Raw genomic sequence first — 22,318 nt, forward strand, 5'->3', positions numbered from 1 at the left:
ATATTTAAATTTTTGTTATAGCTAAATGTTTCTGATATTTTACTATTATAAATGTGATGAATATTTTAACTCAGCAAAATTTTACCTATATATTGGGTGATTGTCACTTTCTAAATATTGGAAATATTGATTAAAAAATGAAAAAATTAAGACTTTTGGTGCAAATATATAGGTAAAGGATTTTGTGCTGTGTGCATTTGCTTTCTGTTATAAAGACATTGCCACCAAGCCATGTTATTAATTCTTAGAATACTGTCATTGTACATTTCACTTTTACTTTTTAGTCTGTTTTTCTCCTTCAGGTCTTTTGACTAAATCCATTTTGCATTATTTTATTAATTATATTGTTGTATCTTTTAAACTTTTAACACTTTTGTTGAATGTCCTAAGCATATTCCAACCACTTCAACATTTTTTGTTTAATTTTTTACGTTTTACTTTTTGGGTTTATTTTAGCAAGTTCTAGTTTGTCTGAATTTTTACATTTCTCTTTTATTTCTTGTTTATTTTAATTATGGTCTTTACATTGTATTTTTATTTTTGCTAAATATACTTTTAGTTTTTCTTGACTAACAGAAAATATATTAGAGTAGCTATTTAAATAACTCATACCCTAGTTTTAATAGTTTTAATCCTTTATTTGGCCTTCATGGATCTTTGGCCCTTTATATCTCTTTTTGTAGCAAAAGACATAATGCAAAAATCCATGGTCTTTGCCTGTGTAATTATGAATCAAAAGACAGGTCATGCAATAGTTGGCTATTTAACAAAAGAGAGAGGTTGACTGATAATTCTATTGATGAAAGGTACCTCTCTCGTGTATAAATTTAATCAAACAGTAAGTGTTCAAAAGATACTTCAGATTTCTTTTATATTCCTATATGCTAAGGCAACATTGACTAGGGCAGGGGTTATACAATTTTGGAATAAAGACAGTTTACTCTTTTGGAGATTACCTAACAAACACAAAACAACTCTTAAAAAAGTAGCATGACCTTGGCTGTTATTTTAGAGCAAAAAGAATCCCGGCCTCATCTCTTACTTTAACCCTCAGTTGTACTAAAACAAGGGTGGACTCCTTAACAGTGTTGCTCGTGACTTTGGAAGAAGTTTTTTTTTTTTTTAAACAAGTCTTGTGTCTTTGCAGCCAGGTGCAGTGGGCTCATGCATGTAATCCCAACGCTTTGGGAGGCTGAGGTGGGAAGATCACTTGAGCTCAGGAGTTTTTGTCCAGCATGGGCAACATGCTGAAATCCCATCTCTACAAAAAATACAAACAAAAAGTAACCGGGGGGTGATGTGCGCCTGTAGTCCCAGCTACTCAGGGGGCTGAGGTGGGAGAATCTCTTGAGCCCAGAAGGTTGAGGTCAAGAGGCTGCAGTGAGCCAAGATCACGCTGCTGCACTCTAGCCTGGGTGACAGAGTGAGATCCTGTCTTAAAAAAAAAAAAAAAGCGGGCTTCTTTCATTGTTAGTCAAGGAGTATGGAGATAGGTCCTAGTGACCTAACATTGATTATCGTTTTTTTCTCAGTTTTACTCCAAGATTTCCAGTTTCCTTCTTCATTACAGAATGGTATTTGTTTCACCCTGCCTCACAATATAATTACCCTTTCAAATCCCCCCTTTCTGAACAATTATAGATGCTTGGTCTTCTACATTGCTCATTATCAGACACCCAAAGGTGGGAGCTGTATATGATTATTATTCTCAGCTGATTTACTTCTCTGTTTGCATGCATCTCCCTATAAAATCTAGTCTAGGAGCCAGAGGACTTTTCCACCACACACACACACGACAAAGTTAAACACGAGATGCAACCTACGTTAGGTCTGCTGTATCCAGCGAGCAGTGAGGTCTGTCAAGTCATGGCGATATACCTTCACTTTCCACATCTCCCTGAGGCAAATAATAGGTTATTTCTATACTGAAAAGACTGCCAGACTATACTTTCCAGTGGCTAATGTAATTACAAACAATTTAGGTTTTTTTTTAACTCCCCTCTTTGTCTCTATTTTATCCTTCTAAGTTGCCTGGATTATAAATAAACTAAACCCACTTTTTTTTTTTTTTTAGAAGATTCACATCTGTTTAATGTATATAAAACCAAGGAAAGGACAGTCCCGGACTCAACAGAAAAATATTCTGTGAAATTCATATGGTGGGATTGAGGGGGAAGGGACAAGGCTATAGAACCCACATCCGAACATGTACAAAAAATAACTTACACAGTAACCCCCATCCTCAAGGATGATGCAGATCTGCCCAGTCCCCGGGGCTCGGGGGCACACTGCAGACATGGCATTGTGGGAGACAACCAATGTGGGCGCCAGGTGCAGGTGGGAGTGACGAGGGCATCAGTCAGGAGGGGTGGGCGGCTATTAGGAGGCCCTGAAGCGGTTGCCGCCAGAGCACGAGCTCACCAGCTCCTGTCCACCTTAGTGTGGGCGTAGCAGCCAGCCCCTTGCAGCAGCCTTACTCCTCCACGAGACTCAGGTGGTTAGGTGTGGAAGTTCCGCTTCTCGTCGATGTAGGCGACAGCTGCCCTCGGTGGGCACAAGATGAGGTTGATGTGATCCTGGAAGAAGTTGATCTGCACGCTGCCGTTGCTGAGGTGCAGGATGATGGCGCTGCGGGTGCGGAACCAGGTCCGCAGGTAGGGCAGCCGGGCGAGCTCATTGCCTTCGCGCGGCGTGATGTTGGCACCTGCCTTCAGCAAGTGCTCCCTCAAGTAACTGCGGACATATTTAAAGAGTGTGATCTTCTTCATCAAGGAATTGGGATGGGGATTCACGGTGAAGTAGGACTCGGTGCCATCACACTTTATGTACTGCAGGCTGTCACCATTATTGAAGAGCACCTCCACGCTGTTATCCACAACTGATACCCAGGAAGGAATGTACTTGTCTGAATAGTCCATCCACTTGCTGACCCAGAAGATGGAGATGCGGGCAGGATCCTCAGCCTCCTCTTGCCTGACCAGCCCTCCCTCCGAGGGCTTGGAGGCATTGACGCTGTGCAGCATGCAGCATGTCATGAGGTGGCAGTCGACCACCTCACCCGTCTCTGAAACCGCTGGTTCTTCTTTTTCCCGGGGACTCTCAGGCAGGGTATTCTCCAAGAGTTTATTCGACCGTGAGGGGCTTTCTGTTGCTGGGGTTCGGGCTGCTGGGAGCGATGGAAAACCTCGGTAGAATGGTCAGGCAGGTGATGGGGAGACTGGCTGGGATGTAGCCAGAAGTAAAGAACTCATTGTTAAGCTGTTCGTTAATGGTTGGGCGGGCAGTGGGGTCCGTCTGAAGCGTCTTCTGGATGAGGAAGGCGACCACAGGGTTGATGTGCTTGGGAATACTGTATTCACTCTTCTAGATTCGGAGGTAGGTCTCTTTTAGGCAACAGGTGCCAAAAGGTGGTTTGCCCACTGACGAGGTATACATGATACACCCACTGGACTGCACATACACCTTAAAACTATGCCCTTTCTTGCTCAGCATCTCGGGAGCTACGTAATTAGTAGTTCCACACAGGGTCTTCTTTCTCTCACCGTCATATTCGACTTGGGTTGCCAGTCCCAAATCCCCTGTTTTCACCTCCAGATCCTCATTCAGGAAAAAGTTGCCCAGCTTGAGGTCTCGGTGAATAACTCGGTTTTGGCGCCGGTACTGGCAGCCAAGCACAATTTGCCTCAGACTACATAGTGCCGGGCTTCAAGTTCAGTTAGGGCTTTCCTCCTCTTGTGCAGCTCCAGGAGAGACCTCTGGCGGCAGAGCTCCAACACCACCACGAACACAAAGTCGTTGTCCTCAAAAAAGCCGTGGAATCCTACGACATGCTGGTGGGCGAGGCTGCGGTAAATGGATATTCCCATGGACATCTCCTTAGTGCAGCATGAGCAGCAGAGACTTAGGCACAATCTTGCCCGTGAACACTACCTTGGTGTCCGCCTCTGAGAGCTCGGAAGCACTTGGCAAAGCCGTCCTCGCCCAAAAAGCTGTCCCGCACATAGCGCTGCCGGCTGCGTGGGTCCACTAGGACCTCCGGGATCTCTTTCGCCGGTGGAGCAGCCTCTGGAGCTCCCGGAGCTGCAAATCCGGGGACCCCAGCTTTCCCAGGGATTGCCGGTGCCCGTGTCACTTCCCCGCAGTCACCGTTGCAGTCATGTTCCTGGAGCTGCTCAGCAGATGTGGATCCCAGCAGAGGCTCCTCACCGCTCCGCTCCTCCACGAATTCCTAAAACCAGTTTCTTTAAGGCTTTTGGCTCTTTCCTCTCTGGTTGTAATGGAAACAATATAAAGGACCTGGCCATGGCAAGCCTAATTAATAGCAGGCAGTGGCGAGAAGTGGAAGTTCATCACATCCTCAACTTCCACTCACAGGCTCAGGTAAACATTTCATAGGTTTCCCAGTTAGATTCTGACATCAGTAAGTTAGAAACAGCATGACTTCACATTGATAGACCTCTTGCCAAAATTGTCAACTAACTTGTTTTTACAAGGAAAACTTTTTATCCCTGATATCATCTAATTCCTAAAAACTGGCATAATTATTTCTCATGACAACACCTGGCTTGGTAAAGACATTGTTAAAGTCAGGATTTCAGGACTGGTCAGTCTAAACTTGGAGAATTGTCTTCCCTAGGCTGCTCATTTCCTGACAGTTTGTGGCTCCAGGAGAAACATGTCCGACCAATTTGGGTTTAATAAATGAATTCAAAAGAAGCAGCCACCAATCAAAATCTAACACAGAAATATTAATTGTTGCTTACTCAGTGAGGGAAAATGGTGCTTGCAGGATGCAATGTCTTTGAATAAAGCAAACTGCTGATCTTCTACAGGGTTTGGACAAGTGAGATTGATGGACACACAGAAGCAAGACCTGTTAGGGATGTGTCAACCTTTAACTGTGGAGAGTTAGTTATTTAGGTGTAGCTGTTGCACATTAGTAGACTCCCAGAAGTGTGGATCTATCACAAAATGCTAGGCATCCAGAAGTGTTCTTACTGATGTGAGGTTGTCACTGGTCAGTTAGAATTGTTTCACACCAGATCTGGTAGTTGCTTGTTACGACAGCTAAAGAATAATCAGTGTTTTTTTTCTAGATAATTAAAATGTTTTGCTCTCATTGAATATTTTACATACTACTGTGTACTAGCATTATACATGCTAATGTTTCATCTAATTGACCATATTTTAATACTTTGAGGGATGCTGTCTTATGACATTTTATCCCCATTTCCTATAGCATCTTGCATAATAAGTTATAATCACAAGCCCTAGTGGGGTAAGACATACTACGTGGCCAAACTCTTCAGGAATTTAGCAGTAGTGCTGCCAGAGGAAAGAGGTCCAGTATCCTTTTAACAGGTTCAAGGAAAATGGATGGGAAAATAAAACTACAGCCACAGAGATGGCTATAATTACATCATACATAAAATATAGTATACAGTAAACATATGGAAGGCTAGGATAGAAGTCAAAAGTGGAACCTAAAAACACTCTTCTGTAGACCCTTCTTTGCTTGTATGGCTCCTTAAACCTGCCTTCATCTGGGATCTCATCTGCACCTACAGGTCTGGTCCAATTCCCTTTTCCAAAACTGACCTTCTTTTTCTCTGCCCCATCAACCTCTCCCCAGGTCAGCAGCACTGCAACATTATTCACATCTAAAACCTGGCTGAGAAGTTCATCTTTTCCAGAACACAGGTCTCTTCTTCCTCTCCATGAGTCACACTAGGATTGAACACTGTGAACTTACAATTATAGCCCTTGAGTCTCTGCAGACCTTGCCCTTTCATTAATGTTAACTTAAAATATTAGGGATTTGCCAAGGTTCCAAACCCACCTGTGGTTCAGAGACTCATCTTAAGATTCTATACTCTGTCTAGAGACTCACCTTGAGCTCCAGAAATAGAGCTAAAACTGCGGAGACTTCATGAATATCTGAGAATACCTAGTGGTGTGCTCTGAGATCAGCCCCTCAGACCAAATAATCTTTCCTTAGGTCTTCAACTCTAGGAACACTAGAGGGTCCCAGGTTTTCTTTCATCATGCTACTTCTGTATTTTTTTGAGCATCCTTTTTATAGCCAATGCAAGCCTTCACAGGATATAGCTAGCTTTTATGAATTGAAAAGATTGACTAATTCGAAGAGGATACCTTGTTTTGGTGTTATGAGACATTACTACAAAGCATAATTTATAGTGCTCTGTAATGACGTAAGCATTGCTATAGTGAACATCTATCATAAATTTAATAGGGAGCAAGTTTGTCAAATAAATATAATCATTGATTAATGTCCAATTGAAAACAAATGGAAGGAAGGTATAGTAGGTATTGTCAAATATTTATATTCAATATGAAATATGTAAAGATGATATTAATAATGTGGTTTTGGACTAGAGTATAAGAAGAGAGTGTAAATTTTTCTTACAGCTTACTTACACTTTGTGACAGATGACGAGTAATGAGAAACCAAACCCAAAGTGAACTGGAGCAATAAAACATTACCAGTTACACATTATTGGCCCCTGGGATTTCCCTCAGGAATTCTAAGCACTAGGAACACACCAGAAAGCCAGGACTGCAGTACCTTTCTAGCACTGAGCACAATGAATATCTATTTCTTGGATGAATAAAAGAATGAATGATTTGAAGAGATTCCAAGATGTATTTCATTTTGACAATGAAAGAAGAAAAATATGGCAAACTGGGTGTAATGCAGAAGTTAGTATTAGGGAAGTTTTACACTTGGAAGAATTAATAGAGAAAGGTTTCTTTCATATATGTATTTAATGAAGCTGAGAAGATCAGTAAAAAAAAAGAGAGCTGGAGTCACTGCAGCTCTATAATTTTAAGAGTTTATAGACAAAACACAGTTGTTTTGGGAAATATGGATAAGGGTCTTTGAGCTAACAGTCGGTAGCATTTAGGGAAAAGAAATATGGTTGAAACAATAGTTTGTACATATAAGATCATGCACAAAATTCAGAATATTTTCATTTACTTTTACTAACATCTCTAGTTAATTACTGGGCTCTTGTTAACCCACAACTTTATAGTGGAACTAAACCCAATATAAGATTCTAATGGCTAAGATGAAAACAGTTCTAAGGATTTTTGCTATAGAGACGGTAAGCAAGAAAGTAAATGTCTGCAAGAGAAACTATAGTGATAATGTTAGAAAAAGTTGTAGTGAGATGGGCTCTCCTGTCCATTGATAGTGGAAGCAAAAATTGTTAAAATTTTTCTGCAAAAATAATTTGCCGAACAAATAAGTTATTAATGCCATTTGACCTGGTAATTCCATTTCTCAGCATCAATTCTGAAGATAAATTTAGACAAGAATTCAAATAAAAACAATATGAAAGAATGACAAAGTATCTTGATACAAAAGTTCTAAAATAGAAGTAAATTAAGTATATTATGTTAGATCAATACAATGAATTACTATACTCTTACTGACTTACATTTTTGAAGTAATTTTGGTAAAGACAATGACAATACTGTGAAGCTAAGAAAAAATATGTGTGCTGTATTTTTTATATGTGTGCTAATATGCAAACATATTGACACAAACATATATATCTACATAATAAAATCAAATATATATATCATCATGTTAACACTGATTGTTTCTGTGGAGATAAATGTTACCTTCTTTTTTTTTTCTTATTGTTTTCTAAGTTCTCTAAAATAAGCTTAAATTCTGTGTTACAATTTCAGGAAAGGAAGCATCAGGATTGAATGATAGCCTGAGGGAAAAAGGAACAGAAAATGATATGTCCTAGGGTTGAGCCTTCTTAAAGACTGCCTAAATTTCTCTTTCGGGAGAGGAAACATAGTTTCTACTCTCTGATATGACCGTTGGTATTTACTAAGATTAAAAAGGATAATATATTAGCGTATCCCACAAGTCACTAACCAAATGTTTTAACATCCCTAGAGATAGCACAATTAAGGCAGATTGGAAGATGATTAAATAATATCATCCAAAGTAACAGAAAAAAATGAATACACAGAAGTATTAGTTGATGAAAGTACTCTGTAAATATGATTTGAATGTGGAACACAGGGGTAAAGAAGCTATACAGCCTCTGATCCCAGCCAAGCATAGTACCAGATATTTTACATGAATGTTCATTTTGCTAGTAAGAGACAAAGGTTTTCATAACTGAAACAGAATTGAGACTCTGAAAGTAAGTATGTACAGAGAAGCAAATGTCCTCTAGCAATTGTCTTCAGACTTGGCATAGTTACAGGACACTTACCCTGATTACCAATTACATCCCCTCATTTTCACGACAGACAAAAAGTGAGCGTTACCTGCCATCGGGGTTCAGATAGGTACAGACAAAAATGTGGAGAGAGGGGAGGGTACTGGAAGTCGGTCATCACATGCTTTCAGTGACATTCTTGATGTAAGTGTCCAACAGTTGTATTGTTCTTAACACATGCAAAGGACATTCGAGAGCCCCAAAAGTGGCATTAATTATTTTATGTGTTAGTTCAAGAAATAACTGCATTACCCACACTGTTGATGGTAAAAAATAACCTTATGTAGAAAAATCATGGAACTAGAAGACTGTAAGTCACAAAATCATTCAGTCAAGGTGTACATTGAATGTGAAGGTGTTTTAGGGCATGTTAACACATTTATTATACTTATTATCTAACATATTCACAAACAGAATATATGATAAAAATATATTATCTTTTGAAGGAGGTGGTTCAAGACTAGATGCAGCTTGTATGAACCTCCTCCACAGAGAGGAACCAAAATAGCATGTATATATTCACGCTTCAAATAGATCATCTAAACCAGAACACTGGGGCTCAACAGAGAAGTAATGGGAAGTAAATAAGAAGAGGGAAGGCCAGGCGTGGTGACTCACGCATGTAATCCCAGCACTTTGGGAGGCCGAGGTAGGTGGATCACGAGGTCAAGAGATTGAGACCTCCCTGACCAACATGGTGAAACCCTGTCTCTACTAAAAATAAAAAAAAATAAAAAAAATTAGCCAGCTGTGGTGGCAGGCATCTGTAGTTCCAGCTACTCGGGAGGCTGAGGCAGGAGAATCGCTTGAACCCAGGAGGCGGAGGTTGCAGTGAGCCAAGATTGTGCCACTGCACTCCAGCCTGGTGACAGAGTGAGACTCTGTCTCAAAAAAAAAAAAAAAAAAAGAAGAGGGAAGCTAGGCAGCCTGCTTGGCTGGTTGGCTGGGATTGGCTGAGGACTGAGAAAAGTGCCCAAATGCTAGCAAAGGGCAGGCAAGAATCCCCCAGAGCTCCACATTCCCATTGCAAACTCTCACAATCCTAGCTATTGGAAAGCCCCCAACACGTGTAGGCCTCAACACTAACACAGAGAGTTGCCCAGAGGCTGCACAGAGGAACTACTCTAGAGAGGTAACTCATGCTGAGTCCCATAGACTTCCAAACCCTGAGCAGCTGCAGCCTTTTGCCATTCTGAAAGTTAAGCCCCCCCAAAACTAAATCCTATCCTGGGGCTGATGATACTGTTGCCGCCCCAGACCAAGGAAGGGGAGAGAAGGCTGGGCACCTTCTCACACTGCCAGAAAAAATGCCCCCATAGCTGCAGCCTTCAATAGGATCAAACCACAATCCCCACAGCTAACCACCTACAGAGCTCTCCTTGAGAATGGCTCCACCCTCCCCTATCTCAGGCCTGCAGCTAGTGTTATTCCAAGAGCCCAAACTGTAAAAGTCTGTGTCCTGCCCTAGAGCCAGGGCTGTTGCTGCTTTTGCCACTGCTTGACCAAGGAGGAAGATGGGAGGCTGGGCACTTTCACATGCCATGAGGACACATCGCACCATCACTGCTGCAGGCTGCTATGGGACCAAAGGGCAAGGAAACCACGCATCACAAAGCTACCTCCCTACATTGTCCCCACTGAGAATAACCTCACTCCACCTGGTGGAAAGCCCACAGTGTTGCTGCCACTGCCTACTGCTGAGCATTTGGCCAGTCTCCTGGGGACCACTCTGCCTCTGCCTATCTCTGCCAGCGCCTGAATGTACTACTAGGGTGCAAGAGGACAAGTCTGCTGGACCATCCCATTGCCCTAGTACTTGTGCACCCAGGGGGCTAGAAATTGTCCAGCCCAGTCCTCCACCAATTGCATCTAAATACTCCCCCCAGGGTCTGAGGTCAGACCAATAAAACCTGCTGATAACACACAGCTGGCACTCATCCACATGCACCACCAGCAAAAAAAGGTGAATGGTACACTAAACTTGTTGCAGCTACCATAAACACCAACAGAGCCTCTTGGGTGCCAGGGGGTTGCTCCACCACCACTACTGCCATTGTTCATATCAAATCCACTGCTAAGGGACCCAAGAACCCTCCAACATGCCTGGACCACCACTGACATTACTGACACCGGAATAAGTCACCTGGAGCCCCAAGAATCAGGTTGATTGAACTCACTGACATTGGTGCCAGCATATGCCACAGTGGAGCCCAAGGAAAAGCATACTCAACCCAATGCTATTACCAGTAGGGCCTGAAGACTGACTCACTTGGCATTATAATCTCCAACAAAACTTTACCACAGCTTCTACCATAACTGCACCCTAAGCTACTAGAAAAATCACAGATATCACTAATGCTCTTTATGGCTAAATAAATCATATAGAGAGAACACTACTGCATGCATCCAAAATCAAACCAAAATGCCCTACCCAACCAAAATATATTTATTCATATATATATGTGTGTATATATATTCTGAAAAAGTCCTCTCCTATGAAAGAAAATTTTAAAAATTAGAAGAAACAACTGTTATGCAAGATGCATGGATATCAACGAAAAGACACAGGAAACATGAAGAAGCAAGGAAGTATGACACATCCAAAGGAACAATTATTCTCCAGCAATAGATCCTAATCAAAATGGACTTTATAAAATCCCAGATAAAGAATTCAAAACATTGATTTTAAAGAAAGATAAAAGAGGATTGTGTAAAAAATATAGAGAAATTAGAAAACAATTAAGAATAGGAATTAGAAATTTACCAAAGAGACAGACATGTAAAAGACAACCAAATAGAAATTCTGGAACTGAATAATTCATCAAATTAATTACAAAACACACCTGAAAACTCCAGCAATAGACTAGATCAAACATAAGAAAGAATCTCAGAATTTGAAGACAGAACTTGTCAAATAACATAGTCAGACAAAAGTTTAAGAAAAAGGCTATATGGCCGGGCGTGGTGGCTCAAGCCTGTAATCCCAGCACTTTGGGAGGCCGAGACAGGCGGATCACGAGGTCAGGAGATCGAGACCATCCTGGCTAACATGGTGAAACCCCGTCTCTACTAAAAAATACAAAAAACTAGCCGGGCGAGGTGGCGGGCGCCTGTAGTCCCAGCTACTCGGGAGGCTGAGGCAGGAGAATGGCGTAAACCCGGGAGGCGGAGCTTGCAGTGAGCTGAGATCCGGCCACTGCACTACAGCCTGGGCGACAGAGGAGACTCCGTCTCAAAAAAAAAAAAAAAAGAAAAGAAAAAGGCTATAAAATAATAAGCAAAGCCTTTGTAAAATTTGGGAAACATTAAACAATAGAATATTAGAATTATTAATGTCTCTAAGAGCAAAAGGAGAACAAAGACATTGGAAAACCTGCTTAACAAAATAATTAATAAACTCGAATAGGCAGATAACACAATGAATATTGCCGAATGAATGGATATAATTAAGAACTTTTAGCAAGTGTCAGAAAGTCTCTGACAGAAGTCTGAATCACAAGACAAGGGCCATCACTCTTTAGGATCCGAACTCCCCCAAAGCTACCTAACCTATTCCCCAAATTCATCCAGGACCATGACTACCTGAAAGTACTTATGAAAACGAATACACCCATAAATTATATGTCTCAATACTCATTACTCACATGATTAGCCAGAAACTTAAGTCCTCACCTATTTGGTTATGTGAATTATAAACATGTAAATGTTCCTTGATACCTTAGGGTCATTGTGTCCTCTCACCAAAGATCTGTCTTTATTCCTAATATCAAAAATTCTATGTTTTATTCAATCATTACTTCCCTTGATGTAAATATGCACATTCCACTCAGGCTTCTCAATTCTTTCTAATTCCATTTCTTAGGGGGACATGCCAATTATCTCTTGCTGCAAAACTAATTATCTCAAAATATAGTGACTTGAAATGAAAGGCATTTTATTACATCGCATGATTGTGTTGATTAGAACTTGGGCAGGCCTGGCTGGGTGGTTTTCCCTCTTTGACATTGACTGACATTGTTCACATAACTTCACTTTCATGCCTTGTATTTGGAGAGTGACATCTGGAAGACTGGCTGCAGCTGGGCTCCTTAGTTCAAGTTCTCCTTTCCTTCCCCATGTATTCTTAGGTCTCCTTCATGTGGTGTTTCCACCTGGGAAATCAGATTTTTAAATGGTAGCTCAGAGCTTAAGAGATAAAGGCAAAGGCTTCTAATCTTCTTAAAATCTAGCCCTGCAACTGCCATAATGTCCCTCTCACTCCATCCCACCATGCCATGTGCTCAGGGGACTCTCAGTCCAATGGGAAGGAAAATAAATCCAACCATCCAATAGGAGAATCGTCAGAGAATTTGTTGACATCATTACCCTGCTACTCACTTTCCTACAGCCACAAATTATTTGTATTTATCCCACATGGAAAATGTGTTAATTTCCTGTATGATGCCCAACGTCTCATTCAACTTTCACATCATCGCAAAGTCCAGAATCTTGTTATCTAAATCAGGATCATGTTATGAATCTCCTCAAGAGGGGTTCCAGTCAACTAAAGAGACAAATCATCTACACTCCCCTACACAAAACATAAAATGTGAAACTGAGGTACAGCAACCTTTGAAATGTGGGAAAATAGGAGCCACAAAACAGACTTCTTCATAGCAGCTCTGAATCCAGCCAGCCACATGTTGACATGTTGACAGTTCCTTGATCAGGGCTCTGCCCTGGTTCCTGAAAAATATTCACAGTTGTATTTGGATTCACTCTGTGGATTTGAGTCATCCTTCCTTTTCTATTAAGAAATGCATCAGTTTTGCAGTTGAGTAGCCTTCTCAGCCTACTTCCTGTCTATGGAAGGTTAGGAGAATAAATATTATTTGTTTTTCATTTTGTACTGTGTATGTCTGTTTTAGGTCAAACTGTTAGTCTTTCTGCTAGAGCATAAATCTTAAAAATTTGTAGTTATCTAATATATCAAATTATATTTCATTCCATTAGACAAAAGCCACACCCGTATTACTTCACAAGACAGACACTTACCTGACTTAAGCATTTTGTATTTTGGAAAAAAAAAAAAAAAACTTAATATTCTTTAAAATACTATTGCTTAACCAAAAGAATCTGTAAGGCATACCCTTATATATTTCTGCGGTATTTAACAAGGGGCCTTACAGCCTCATTCTGACTTCAATTTTTCCCAGAGTTCTAGACTTACTGCCTTGGGCTTAACTTTTGCTCTATGGACATTGCTGACTTTCAGAATATTTTGCTGGCTAGAAAGACTTTCCTGGGCACTCTATATGTCCTCTAAATTATGTTAAAATAATGAGGCAGTCCTGGCCGGGCGCAGTGGCTCACACTTGTAATCCCAGCACTTTGGGAGGCTGAGGCGGGCAGATCACGAGGTCAGGAGATCAAGACCATCCTGGCTAACACCGTGAAACCCTGTCTCTACTAAAAAGTACAAAAAGTTAGCCGGGCGTGGTGGCGGGTGCCTGTAGTCCCAGCTATTTGGGAGACTGAGGCAGGAGAATGGCATGAACCCTGGAGGCAGAGCTTGCAGTGAGCTGAGATGGTGACACTGCACTCCGGACTGGGCAGCAGAGCAAGACTCCGTCTCAACAACAACAACAAAAAAGAGACAGTATCTAACTTTCTTCTTATATCATATTCTAGACTAGACTATTTTACCATAGTTAGAATAGTGAATATTTCAGCATTCTGCCTTGAAATCTCCTTAGCTAGATTATTGAGTTCATTAGTTAGGTACAATTTCATATTTCCTATATTACTTCAAGTCAAAAGGGTTGCCAAACTTTATACTATAAGACTAGGTCCCGTTTTCTTCAGTTCTAACAATGTCCTCTTCATTGTCTTTCAAGTATTCATGAATGATCTCCCCAAACTCTTCTAGCTTTCCTTAACCATCTCCTTGAGGCCATTCCAACATCTGCCACCAGTTTCAGATTTTTGTATTGAAATACTTCATTTCTGGTCACAAGTACTCTTTTTGTTATCTATTGCTTTGTAACAAAGTACCCAAACTTAGTGGCTTGAAATAGCAACCATTTACTTAACTCACACAATTTTATGGGTCAGGAATTTGGGCAGGGCTCAGCTGGGTGATTCTTCTGCTCTATATGTCATCAACTGGGGTCACTTAGTGGTGTCTACCTAATGGGGAGGCTTATCTGGAGGGTCCAAGTTAGTCTCATTTACAGGCCTAGTACTTTGCAGGGGATGTTGTTGGAAACATTGGACTTAATTGGGCCCCCTTTCATGTAGCCTCAGAGCCCTTCCTCTCCTGATCCTCCTGCATCCCCTCCCACTACCATAACTTTACTTGAAGGGTGGTCTGTGGGAAAGGTAGCTTATTGGATTTTACTGAAAGGTACCTGTTGCATCAGGAGTGAAAGGGAAAGGCAAAAACTAATCTTTTTTTTTTTTTTTTTTTTTTTCCCCAAAGAATTGGTTCTAAGTGGCAGAGATTTACTTCTACTACATGCTATGGTCAGTCTACAGATCAGGCCAGGTATAAAGGGAAAGAAAATACGCACCACATTTGATGGAAGGAGTGTTATCTTATTCTTCCTTCAATGTTTATTTGCATCATATGAGGTCTCGCTATAAATCAAACATACAAATTATTGGGAAGCTTGCACCCAAGGTACTAGTAGCTCTACTTTTGGAAGTTTGAATATCCAACATAAAAGCCTTTTTAAAAAATAGTTAGGCACTGTATAAGGATATATTGGTCAACAACAGACTTCATCTATGACAGTTGTCCCATACAATTATAACGTAGCTGAAAAACTCTCAATACCTAGTGATGTTGTAGCTGTTGTAACATCATAGCACAGGGCATTACTCACATGTTTGTGCTGATGCTGGTGTAAACAAATTGCACTGCCAGTCTTACAAAGGCATAGCACACACAATTATGCATAGTACATAATACTTGATTATGATCATAAACAACTATGTTACTGGTTTATATATTTACTGTACTTTTTATCATTGTTTTAGAGTGAACTCCTTCTACTTATAAAAAAAAAGTTAACTGTAAAACAGCCTCAGAGAAGTCCTCCACAACGTATCCAGAAGCAAATATTGTCATAGGAGATGAGAGCTCTATGCACATTATTGCCACTGAACACCTTCCACTAAGATATGGAGGTGGAAGACAGTGTTGTTGATGATCCTGATCCTGCGTAGGACTAGGATAATGTGTGTGTTTGCGTCTTTGTTTTTAACAGAGTTTAAAAAGTAAAAAAAATAAAAATAGGCCAGGTGCAGTGGCTCATGCCTATTAATCCCAGCATTTTGGGAGGCTGAGGCAGGTGGATCATCTGAGGTCAGGAGTTTGAGACCAGCCTGGCCAACATGGTGAAAACCTGTCTCTACTAAATATACAAAAATTAGCCAGACACAGTGGTGTGCTCCTTTAATCCCAGCTACTCGGGAGGCTGAAACAAGAGAATCGCTTGAACCTGGGAGGCAAAGATTGCAGTAAGCCGAGATCATGCCACTGCACTCCAGCCTGGGCAAGAGAGCGAGACTCCATCTCAAAAATAAATAAATCAATAAATAAAATAAATTTAGATAAAAAATAAGGATATATAAAATAAAATGTTTGTTGTACAGATGTACAATGTATCTGTGTTTTAAAATGGGCCATAATAAAAAAGTCAAGAAGTTTAAAAAACTAAAATGTTTATAAAATACAAAATAATAGTAAGTTAGGGTTAATTTATTATTGAAGAAAAATATCTTAAATAATTTTAGTGTACACTGTTTATAAAGTCTACAGGAGTTTACAGTAATGTCCTAGGCCTTCATATTCATTCACCACTCACTCACTGGCTCACCTAAAAGTCAGCAACTTGCAGTCCTGCAGGCTCCATTCATGGTAAATTCTCTATACATGTGTACCTTTTAAAAATCTTTTACATCATATTTGTACTGTACATTTACCATGTTTAGATGTTTAGATACACAAATACCGTTTTGTTACAATTATTTACCATATTCAGTACAGTAACCTGCTGTATAGATTTGTAGCTTAGGAGCAATAGGCTCTATAATCTAGCCTTGGTGCATAGCAGGTTACACTATCTGGGTTTGTGTAAGTATACTCTGTGATGTTCACAGAATGATAAAATAATGTAATGATGCATTTTTTTCAGAATGTATCCCTATCCGTCATTAACCCGTACATGACTGTGCAGTTTTGTGCTGTCTCATGCTCCTCCACTCTCCAAACTCAGTTCATCTCTTTCTCATATACAGCCTACTTTTTTCTTTCTCTTTTTTCTGTATGCTAAACAACATACTCTGCTTCATACTCGTCCATGTCCCTATTGTTTTTAGAGCCCATACTCCAGTCCCATCTCATGCAACTTTCCCCTTTGCTCGCTGAATTTTTTCCACATAATCTTGCACTTTGCAGATTTTTCTTGCCTAAAATATGTGTGAACATTTCCAACAATCCTCTGTTGTGGTTATCTGGACAATATGTCTCTTCTAGCGAATTGTAAGTTCCATGTAGACAAAGGCCTCATCTGTTTCAATACTATTATTTGCCAGCAGCCAACACAGTTACTGATATACATTTGATGTTCAGAAATTATTTATTCAAAAACTAATTAGAAATGTGAATACAAACAAAGTTAAGTGAAAAATTAGGAATAGAGATGTTATCTATCCACAAAAAAGTCAAAAATGTTAAAATGAAATAACTAGTTCCCAGTGTCACACTACTAACGCCTGTCAAAATGCTCAGAAATCATTTGAGGCATTTCTATATAAATGTTCTTCTACCTCCTCCAACCCTGATATTTGAAATGAAGACATGCAACACATAAAACCTATTTCCATTTAATTCATGCTTAATGTTTAAGGTTAAAGTAGTATTATTTTCCTTCATTGGGTTAAGCAGCCTTTTGGAGGCTAAACAGGACAATAAATCAACATTGCTCATAAAAAATGCATGGTTGTTTTTCAGATTTCCAAGTTTTGGAACACAACCACACTAAGTGGAGACCTGCCTAAATAATCTACGAGTATAGAAAAATAAATAGATTATGTGCCATTTTCCAACAGCATGGTACAATTTTTGACAGCCATTTATATCTTCAAATTCTTTTTCACTATGAATTCAGAGACAGCATTTTGGAAGATTTCTAACCTATCTCCTGTTTACTGAATTTATATAACAAATGAATGTGTGTATTTTGGGAGGATTTTCTCCATTCTCATTGCATGAGTTTTCAGTGTTACATTAAAAACTGTAGTTCCTCAACCCACAAGACCTACAACCTTCACAATCAGTGAAACTTTGTAAATGTCTTCTAAGGCAGCAGTATTGGTTTAGTACACTATAAATGCTTATCATTGCCTCTAGAATATTTTATGTTTGCTCTCTTCACAAAGTAATAATTTTTCTTAACACATATTACCGATTTAAAAGTATGAATCTTAGAATGTGAGCCCTGAAAAAGACCTTGAGAAGTCTTCTAGTCCACATCCTTGTATCCATATAGGTCAACTACACCCCACCCTGGATAATGTTCATTGATCCCATATTTAAATACTTCAGCAGGAAGAGGGTTCTCTTTGTTTTTGTCTGTGGTAGATTTCAATGTTTAATAACCCATAAAGCTCTTAGGAAAATTTTCCTTATATCTACCCTAAATTACCAATGGCATACGGATTTAGAGTTGAATCTTAAGTAACTAGAATAAATTACCTCTGCTATGGAAATAGACATCCGCTCTGAATTTGAAAAATTGTTGTCTGTGTGAAATAAACTGAAAGTATTACTTCTCAGGGATGGAGTACGTGATTTTCAATCAAGTGTCCCAACTCCACAAAGTGTTTGTGCTGTAGTAAGCTAAATGACTGAATGGTTTTGGTATAGCCTTCCAAGACACTTGTGAGCAGTGTAAACACCAGAGCCAAAACAGAGTGCAAGAGATGAACCATGACAAGGAATCAGACAAAATTATGGTCAAGCCATCTGGGTGATGGGTTATGCACATGCACAGGCATCCCACACACATCTCAGCAAACACTATGTTTAAGCAGATGAGGACAAGCTGAGCCAAGGTTCCTGTTCATATCAGTGCTTCATGTTGGTGAAGGGGACTTCACCAACAGGGACTCTTTTCTAGGATTTTATTCAGCTAATATCACTGTATTATTTGTGATTACACAACTTATTTATCTACAGGTGAAAATCTTTCTGTTTACTCATCCTCTAAGTTCATTTTGCCTAATGTTTGACCTTGACATCTGATGGCACGTGATGGTGGAAGGTCAAGGATTTATGTGAACAGTCAGCATACTCTAGGAATGGAAGAAGGTGAAAGTTAAAAAATAAGTAAGTAGTGTTGGCAAATTATTCAAGTTCTTATTAGTTGTGTCACTTCAGGTACATTATTTAAGCTTTTTAAAGCTAAGTTTCTTCAACAGTAAAATAGACGTAACCATATCTACATCATGAGTTTGCATGAGGATTAAGTGGGTGCCATAATTCATGAGAAAAGCTTGGTACTCTTAACTATTGTTTCTGACAGTTAATGCATGAAAGCATGAACATGCTAATATTAAAGAAGCTTCATTTATTTTTAATTCAATAAGCATTTGCCTATCATCTACCCAAGTATAAGATCTAGGTTCAGACTCGTTGGTGAAATTAAGAATGAATTAGAGAAAGATCCTAAATTCAATCCGTGAAAAAGAGATGTGAGCCTTATCTATCAAAATGTAGGTACTCAATAAATATTTGACAATATTGTCAATCAACATTTCCTCTTGCATAAAATGAAAAAAGTTATTATAATGCAATATATAACAATATTGGAGAAAAATCAAGCTAAAGGGTCATATAGTTCAAATGGGGGAAACAGGCTAAAAAGTGTCCAGATACATAGATAACATAGATCAGGAAGGTGTTACAGGGAATTTTGAAAGTGTATGTGGTTTGTGTTCTAGGAAAGTTATCTTTTGCACCATTTATCTTCTGAATATTATACATTATTAGCAGTTCTCAAGAACCCACAGAAATATATTACTTTTCCAGTTCAGATGTCCTAAAAGGAGAATGACACTGTCTTACTACATTTAAGGATCTTTACAGATAAGTAATAGAATGGGACATCAGTCTCCAAAGAGGATAATTTCACCGTTCTGGTTGAGGACATGTCTTCACCCATGCTAAAGGTTATGTTTACTCCTATCTGGTTTTCCATGTGATCTCCCTCTTTTTCTCTTTTCTCTACTTGCAATCTTTCCCCTCTATTGGCTCATTCTGTGCAGTTCAAGCCTCTAGCAATAAGGGAATAAAATCCTTAAATCTTTTATCTTTATTGTATTCTTTCACATCACAACTGAGCTGCTTTAAAAAGCATTTTGTGAGACTTTCTGTTTTTGGCCTAGCCTGTAAATAGTTTGGAAGTCACTACTCCATCCTAACAATAAGCAAAAAGCTGAACAAATGGAAAACTCAACAACTCTTCTTAGATCTGACAGAGAACTGAGGACACAGGGCAAGGTGGTATCTCAAAAACTGGAAAGAGAGATAGACAGGTGGATATAAAGAATCACAATTCACTAGAGCATAAAGCTATGAGCAGCAACCTCCATAGGGAACCAGAGTCAGATGAGGAAAACCTGAATTGTAATTGAGAAACTGATGAAGGTTCAGAGTAGACACATGATAGAGATGCAGACTCCAGTGGGACCCAGTCATTGGGGGCCCCCATATTTTTGTGCATTGTTTCCATCAAGAGTTCTGCCAACCTCTCACAGAGAAAACTGGATAAAAATTCCCTCGGACTTCCAGCAAAAGGAGGGGGAAAATAACCACTTTGAACTATACCAGAGCATTCTGTGTCTGTTCTATTTAACCAGATATTTTGCCAGAGCTTGACCTATTAGAATTTTTGTCACAGCCTAGCCGTTCTCGAAGAGAGGAAATACCAAACTCCAGTCCCACCTAGCTATCCTGTGAAACCTAGGAGAGTAGGAAAAAATAAATAAAAAGCATTTGTCAATATTGTCAACCAACATTTCCAGCCCCATGTTGCCATCCTATAAAACCTAAAAGAGATTCCCAGCCTAAAGGAACTTCACAGTCCAGGGCACAGGATTATTAAAATACTGAGACATAATCATAGGACTATAGAATGCTTCCTCTCCCTGGACACCTTACTGCTACATGATTAAAGGCCTATTTAACATAGTTCCTTTACCTAGTACATCATGTCTGCTTTTCAACAACAACAATGACAAATTATAAGACATACTAAAAGCCAAAACCACAATTTGAAGAGACAGAGTAAACACCAGAAGCAGACTCAAATACATCAGGGATATTGTAATTATCAGACCATAAATTTAAAACAACTATAATTAATGTGCTAAGGGGTCTAATAGAAAAAAGAAAAGACAACATGCAAGAACTGATGGACAATGTAAGCAGAAAGATGGAAATTCTGAGCCATTCAAAAAGAAATGCTAAAGATCAAAAACACTGTAACAGAAATGAACAATGTCTTTAACGGGATCCTTAGTAAACTTGACTTGGCTGAGGAAAGGAATCACCGAGCTTGAGGATATGTCAATAGAAACTACCAAAACTGAAAAACAAAGTGAAAAAGACTAACAAAAAACTGGAACAGAATATCCAAACCTTGTGAGATGATGACAAATGGTATAGCTTACATGTAATAAGAATACCAGAAGTACATAGATGAGAGAGAAAGAAACAGAGAAATATTTAAAGCAGTAATTACTGACAGTTTCTCAAAATTAATGTTGGACACCAGAGTACAGATCAAGGAAGCTCAGAGAACACCAGGAAGGATGAATGTCAAAAATAATACACTGAGACATATCATAAACTACAAAAAAATAGAAGGTAAAGAAATAATGTTAAAAGACATCAGAGGAAAAAAATATCTATAGAGGAACAAAGATAAAAATTATACCTGACTTCTCAGACAGGAGTAGAGTGAAATATTTAAAATATTGAGGTGAAAAACTCAACAACCTAGAATTCTGTACCCTGCAAAATTATTCTTCAAAAATGAAAAGGAAATAAAGTCTTTCTCAGATAAACAAAAATTGAGTGAATTTGTTGGCAGTAAACCTGCCTTGCAAAATCATTAAAAGATCTTCAGAGTTAAAGAAAATTATATAGGTCAGAAACTGTGATCCGCATAAAGAGAGAAAGGACACTGGAAAATGAATAAATGAAGGAAAAATAAAAACATTTACTTTTCTTAATCTTAATTGATCTAACGTTTAAAAATTTGTTTAAAATAATAATATCAATATATCCGATTATGCATTTCTATGTCAATGTAATTATATGTATGCTTGTGTACAAATGGAAAGAATACCAGAAATGATACAAGGCCTAGAAGGGAGAAATTAAGAATATTTTATTATTTTAAAGTATTTGCCCTACCCATGATATTTCTACCAGCATCCTATTTAATATTCTATCATTTTCTAAGAGGATATAAGCTTTATTTATCGTAAGTCTCACTTCTTCTGCACCCTCACCAGCAGCATATTTAAAGTCCATATCTCTAGCAACAATGTCTTTATGATTATTTAGATGATTACTATAATAACACCCCACTTATGATACCAAAATCTATGTTAATTTCCCATTCCTGCTGCAAAAGTTTACTATAAATTTAGTGACTTGAAAATCACGTTTATTTTCTTATAGTTGCAGAAGTCAGAAGATCAAAAACAGTTTCACTGGACCAAAGTCAATATATCATCAAGTTTAGTTCTTACAGAGGCTCTGGGAGAGGATTGGTTTCTTGTTTCTTCCATCTTATAGATGCTGCAGCATTCATTGGCCCCTGGGTATATCATTTCAATCTCCACTTCCATCATCACATTGCCTTATGATTGCTAAATCAATCATATGTTAGCATAAATGTATTGATTTCTCTTTGCAAAGGCAATCATCGTTATTTGAAAAGCCATGGAGAAATCAGAAATGAAAACAAAACAACAGAAAACTTGGATTA

At 39.0% G+C, this 22,318-nt stretch overlaps 1 long non-coding RNA gene and 1 pseudogene across 2 annotated transcripts in view; both read right to left on the reverse strand.

The window, feature by feature from the left end:
* Positions 1-2,228: 2,228 nt before the first annotated feature.
* On the reverse strand, positions 2,229-4,158 carry LOC117079354 (annotated as a pseudogene). The gene has a single exon (XR_004435382.1). The product of XR_004435382.1 is annotated as a serine/threonine-protein kinase PLK1-like (transcript).
* Positions 4,159-12,049: 7,891 nt separating this feature from the next.
* The window catches only part of LOC117079355, a 29,054-nt gene continuing 18,785 nt past the window's right edge, over positions 12,050-22,318 (reverse strand). Inside the window, exons 2-4 of the long non-coding RNA XR_004435384.1 lie at positions 14,822-14,888; positions 12,880-12,995; positions 12,050-12,421 (exon numbers count right to left, since the gene is read on the reverse strand). This is a non-coding gene — a long non-coding RNA (uncharacterized LOC117079355). The remainder of the gene's footprint in view (positions 12,422-12,879; positions 12,996-14,821; positions 14,889-22,318) is intronic.

The sequence above is a fragment of the Trachypithecus francoisi genome, unplaced genomic scaffold (assembly GCF_009764315.1).
Source record: "Trachypithecus francoisi isolate TF-2019V2 unplaced genomic scaffold, Tfra_2.0 Lachesis_group7, whole genome shotgun sequence".
Taxonomy (NCBI): domain Eukaryota; kingdom Metazoa; phylum Chordata; class Mammalia; order Primates; family Cercopithecidae; genus Trachypithecus; species Trachypithecus francoisi.